Raw genomic sequence first — 6,646 nt, forward strand, 5'->3', positions numbered from 1 at the left:
ACAACTGCCCTCGGACAACGACGGATGGGCAATAAATGGAGGCCACCAAGCGACACCCATGTCCCACCAATGAATAATTCCCCTCCAAGATCTGGAATCTCTAAACAGGACATTGATTAGTTATTGTGGGCCCGCAGCAGCAACAGCATAGTTGCATCAACCCACATTATATTCCCCAAAACTATTCGCACCAATCGGCAGAATCAACCCTGGTGCACGGGAATGAACTCAGATTGGCAAGAGCAGCCCAGGAAAAGCTAAAATGAGGAGTGTCTGCTTGATGCCAACAACTGATACAAACGATATCAAACTGGCTTTGAATGGAAGGTAGAAGGCCGGAGAATCACACTGAACAGCGGAATCAGATATATGACATTCCACCAACCAGATCCAAGCTCTTCAGTTCTGCCACATCCAGCCGTGAATAGTCGTGGACAATTAATCAAGCCACTGGATGACGAGGCGCCACAAATAATCCATTCACCCATGAGGAACGAATCCATCTCATCAGTGCAAAAGATAAAGCATTCGCAACAATCTTCAGCCAGAATTGCGAGTCTATGATCTCACTCGACCTCCTCGGGATAGCCTCCGCATCACAGATGTTAGTCTTGAGCTAACTCGTTTCACTCTATGTCGTCTTAAAAGGTGCCTGATAATGGAACGACCATAAGACTAAAATATCTAAAAGCAGAATTTGGCCATTCAGCCCATCGAGTCTTTCCTGCCATGCAATCATAGCTGATACATTTCTCCACCCTGTTCTCCCTCCCTTTCCCCTTTACCATGCAAGAACAAAGCTTCCTCTGTCTTCAATGCACTCAATGACCTGGCCTCCACAGCCTACTTCACCAATTCATTCCACAGACTCACCACCGTGAGTGGTGAGTAAATTCCTCCTTATCTCCGTTCTAAAGTTTCATCCCTTCACTCTGAGATTGTGCCCTCGGTTCCTAGTCCGCCTACTGATAGAATTCTCTTTCCCACTTACTCTCTAATAAAGGCTTTTCAGTATTTTGTCAGTTTCAATTCGAAACCACGCCCCACCCGCCAACCTTCGAAGCTCCATCGAGTACAGATCCAGAGCCGTCAAATTCTCCTCATACGTCAAGCCTTTCAACCCTGGGATATTTCTCGTGAACGTCCTCAGTACCCTCTCCAAGACCAGCACATCCTTTCTTAGAAACGGGGTACATAATTGCCCACATTTTCCAAATGTGGTCTGACCAGAGTCTTGTAAAGCCTTGGCAGTACACCCCTGCTTTTGTATTCTGGTCCTCTCGAAATGAATACCAATATTGCTTTTATCTTTGTAAATACCAATTTAACTTGCAAGTTAATCAATTCCTCCGCTTTCTTTTGTCCCCCATTACTGCTTCTCCAGCGTCATTTCCAGCGGTCCAATGTCCACTCTTGTCTCTCCATTTCCCTTTCTATATGTAAAGAAAATCTTGCAATCTTATTTTATATTACAAGCGAGCACACACTCATATTGTACCTTCTCCCTCCTTGATTCGTTTCAACCTATTGGTCTTTGAAGGAATCCCACTCCCATGGATTCCTACTAGTCTTTGCGACATTGTATGCTTTTTCTGTCCTTTTTACGCTGTCCTTGACTTCCCTCGTCAGCAACGATTGCCTCGTCCTTCCTGAGTATGCGTCTTCTTGGCATGAAATTTTGTTGTGTCTCCCGAATTACGCCCAAAAACTTCTGCCATTGCTGCTCCACCATCTTTCCTGTTCGGCTTCTCTCCAAATCAACCGCGGACAGCTCAAAGAACAAATCAAAGATAAAAGAGCAGTTCGGCACAGGTACAGGCAGTTTGGCACTCCAAGCCTGCGCCGATCATGATGCCTGCATAAACTAAAACCGTATGAACTTGCAGAGCCCCAATCCTTTCATTCACATCATATTCATGTGTTCGCCTCGAGGCCCCTAAAATGCCGCTACCTTACCTTCTACCACCACCTGCCCGGCCAGTCCCCAGTAACGGGGACAAAAATATAGGGGAGGAATCGATTCGGTAAACTTGCAAGTGAAGTGGTAATTCACCACCCTCGTGTAAAAAACGTGCCTCACACAACTCCTCTAAACTTTTCCCCATGCACCTTTAACATATGTTCTCCAGCAGATGACTGTTCTACCGAAGCAAGGAGGATCTGACTATCCACTCTGTCCGTGCCACTCAATCTTCTAAAACTCTAGCAGGTCGCCCCTCGAACTCCATCTTTCCAGTGAGAACAAATCGAGTTCATCCAACTTCTCCTCAGAGCTAACACCTTCCACACCAGGCAACATCCAGGTAAAAGTCTTCTGTACTCCGTCCAAAGCATCCACATCCGTCTGGTTGTGTGGTGAACAGAATTGTACACAATGTTCCAAATGAGGCCGAAATACGTTTCTGTACAGCTGCAGCTTGACCTGACATTTTTTATACTCAATCCCCCGGCCGATGAAGCACAAAGAACAAAGACAATTTCAGCAGAGGACCAGGCCCTTTAGCGCTCCAAGCCTGCACCGCCCATGGTGCCCGACTGAACTAAAGCCCCCTACCCTTCCGTGGACCATATCCCTCCATTCCCATCCTGTTCATGTATTTGTCAACATGCTCTATGTATTCGTGACTATCTTATTCACCTGCCTTACCACATTCAGTGATATGTGGACATGTTCGCCCAGATTTCTCTGCCTGTCAAACTCCAAAGGGTTCTACCATTTACTGTATAGTTCCTACATGTATTGGACCTTCGAAAATGCATTATCTCACATTTGTCCGGATTTAACTCTATCTGCCATTTCTCTGTCGTTGCCTCCAACACACTATATCTTGCTGTATCCTGTGCATCTGGTGAACTGGTGCGGCGACCAAAATCTCTCTCTTAATTTCAACAAAATGAAGGAGACTGCCATCGACTTCAGGAAGCAGAGAGGAGATCATGCCACTGTGCACATCAACGGGGACGAAGTAGAAAGGGTGGAGAGATTCAGGTTTTTAGGTTTCTCGATCACCAATAACCTATCCTGTTCCCCCCATTCTGACACTACAGTTATGAAAGCCCACCAATGCCTTTATTTTCTCAGAAGACTATTTGGAATGTCAGCTACGAATCTCATCGGCTTTTCCAGATGTAACATGGAAAGCATTCTTTCTGATTGTATCAGAGCTTGGTATGGCTCCTCCTCTGCCCAAGACCACAAGAAACAAGAAAATGTCATGAATGTAGCATTTCTGTGTGTCCACACCACGGACAACCTGTCCTGGTCCCTGCATGCCGACGCAATGGTTAAGAAAGGAGGCTAAGGAAATTTAGCATGTCCGCTACGACTCTTAACAATTTTTAAGAAGCAATCTTTCTGGTTGTATCACAGCTTGGTATGACTCCTGCTCTGCCCAAATCCGCAAGAAACTACAAAGGGTCATGAAAGAAGCACAATCCCTCACGCAAACCAGCCTCCTATCCACTGACTGTGTCGACACTTCCCGATATCATGGGAAAAGCAGCTAATATAATCAAGGATCCCACGCACCCCGGACATACTCACTTCTACCTTCTTCCATCGGGAAAAAGATACAAACGTCTGATGTCACATACCAACCGGCTCAAGAATAGTTTCTTTCCTGCTGCCATCAGACTTTTGAATGGACCTACCTCGCATTAAGTTGATATTTCTCTGCAACCTCGCTATAACTGTAACACGACATTCCGCAGTCTCTCGTTTCCTTCTCTATGAACGGTATGCTTTTTCTGTATAGTGCGTAAGAATCAATACATTTCACAGTGTGATAATACATAAGTCAATAATAAATCAAATCAAATCAAATCAAACCAAAAGGCAATTATCTTCACCATCTGCAACTCCACCCATTTTTGTGGACTTTTTGTGAACTTACTGAGCAGACCAGCTACATTTTCTTCCAAATCATTTATGCATACTACGAACAACAAAGGTTGCGAAACTGATACGTGTGAAACACCGCTAGTCACAGCCTTCCATTCAGAAAATCATACCACTCAAGCTACCCTCTGTCTTCTATGGCCAAGCCAGTTATGAATCAATTTTGCCTGCCCCATCTGATCCATTGCGATTTCAACTTTCATACCAGTCTACCATGAGGTACCTTGCCAAAGTCTTTACTGAAGTCAATGTAGATAACATCCACTGCCTTTCCGTCATCTTTCATCTTGGTCACTTCCTCGAAAAACTCGATCAAGTTAATGCGGCAGGACCTCGCCATCACAAAAGCATGCTGTCTGTCACTAACAAGTCCATTTTTTTCTAAATGTGAGTAAATCGTGCTCCATGGAATGTTTTCAAGTAATTTCTGTACCGCTGATGTAATGTCCCCAGATCTATAATTTCCCGGATTATCCCTGCTGTCCTTCTTAAACAATGAAACAACATTGGCTATCCTCAAGTCCTCTGGAACTTCCCTTGTAACCAATGAGGTACCTGTCAAGGCCCCGCCTCCCTCATGCCCCTGTCGTTGCCTTTACTGCACTGAAATACCACTAAATCTGATTCCAGCTTCACCCTATCAAACTGCAGGGTGAATTTTATCATACTCTGGTCACTGTCTCCTTCGGGTTCCTTCATCCTCAGCTCCCGTATCAAGACTGCCTCATTGCAATCACCAAATCCAGAATTCCCTGTTTCCTCGTGGCTCGACCATAAACTGCTCCAAAAATCCATCTCGCAGCAATTCCACAAATTCCTTTTCTTGGGATCCACTACCGACCTGGTTTTCCCAGTCCACCTGCATATTGAAATCTCCCATCATCACTGTAAGCTCGCCCTTCTTACACACCCTTTTTAATCTCCTGTTGTATTTTGTCTCCCACATCCTGACTAATGTGCGGACGCCTGGACATAACTCCTATCAGGGTCTTTTTACTTTTGAAGTTCTCCAACTCTAACCGCACCGATTCTATGGCCGGACTTTTACTGTCCTGTCTGATACGGCTTTTGGAGCGGACGATGGGCGGACGAGGGAAAGGTCTGCTGACCTCGGGCTGGACTTTACAGTTTTGCGACAAGCGAGGCCGTAAAGCTCCGCCCTGTACCCTCTGACCCTATATCCGTTTTTGCTCTCAATTTAATTTATTATCTTACAAACAAAGTAATGCCGCCCCCTTTACGCACCTGCCTGTCTTTTCAAGAGGATGTTTATCGCTGGATATACAGCTCCCACCCTTGCAGCCACGTCTCTGTGACGCCCACTACATTGTACCCGCCAATTTCAATCTGCATGACAAGCTTATTGACTTTGTTTCATGAACTTCGTGCAATCAAATACAACAACCTCAATCCTACTTTTACGACCCTCTTCTCATTGTCCCCCCGTTATCTGCTGCGCAGTCTATGGGTCCTTACAATATCTTGGCGTTATACTGAAGACGTACCTGTTGTGGGGTTTTTTGGTTGTCTCTGTTGAAATGCCATCAAACTGAAGCATTTAGTGTGAGACAATCAGGTGGACAAAGTCATGGAGGGATTTGATCAGGTGAGTTTGAAAATGAGAGCTTTACCAGATCAACTGGTTCAGAGGGCAGTGAGCACAAGGATGATGGTAAATGGGACTTGCTGAAAGTTGGGATATGCACAGCGGTTTTTGAGATGAGCTTTTACTCTGCAGCTTTGTAACTCGGAGGGTGGTCAGGAGAAAACTGGAGTCGGAAATTGTGGCAGCTGGAGTGAGGCAAAGGATGATTCTGGTGCTGACAGTAGACAGGATTCATGATGCGGTGGATAGCACAGGCCCATGACAATCATGATTTATCTAGTTTACCAGGCTGATTCCGGGGATGGCACGACTGATGTATGAGGAGAGATTGATTAGGTCAGGATTCCTTTCGCTGGAGTTCAGACGCATGAGTCGGGATTTCATGGACACTTATGAAATTATAACAGAACTGGACAGGGTAGATGCAAGGAGGATATTCCTGACTAACAAGGGAGTCAATGGTTCTCAGAGGTAAGCAGAGATGAGGCACATTCAGATCAGCTGTGATCTTACGGAATGGCGCCGGAGCCAGGCTCGAAGTCTCGAATGGCCCAGTTCTACTCCTAATTCATATGTTCCTATCAGCTAAGAAAAAAACTTTCCATATGGATACAACCCAGTGGACATGGCAGGTGGAGAAATGGTGTTGGGATTGATTGCCTTCTCCATGTCCTCCTGCTGGGCAAACACTGTTTAAAATTGCTTCTATATCCATTGAATCAGTGTTTGTGGTTTTTGGGATTTGGAGAACTGTAGGGCAGAATACTCGGGATAATCAGTGGTGCCAGCTAACATTGATCACGCTGGCTTGGTACCAGAGGCAGACGAGCCAATCAGTGCTGTTGGGAGAAGCTTGGTGGAATATACGTGCTGTTGTCTCCGAGGATTCACAACAAGTTAAGCTGAGAGAAAGGCTGTGGAAGATGAATCATTTTCATTGAGCTCCATTGTGTAGATTCAGTGAGCAGGGGACAGATATCTATCTGGAACTTTAGAGTGAATCTGGCAAACATTGAACATTTCTGCCAAGCACTAGAAATCTCCCAGACAGTCCGACCGGAGATGATGTTAGGAAGTTTAATCCAATACTGAAAAAGGCGTGAGCATTAACTCACATTGGAAACGAAACGGTCAATCAGGGT

This window comes from Mustelus asterias, unplaced genomic scaffold (assembly GCF_964213995.1).
Source record: "Mustelus asterias unplaced genomic scaffold, sMusAst1.hap1.1 HAP1_SCAFFOLD_228, whole genome shotgun sequence".
Classification (NCBI taxonomy): Eukaryota; Metazoa; Chordata; class Chondrichthyes; order Carcharhiniformes; family Triakidae; genus Mustelus; species Mustelus asterias.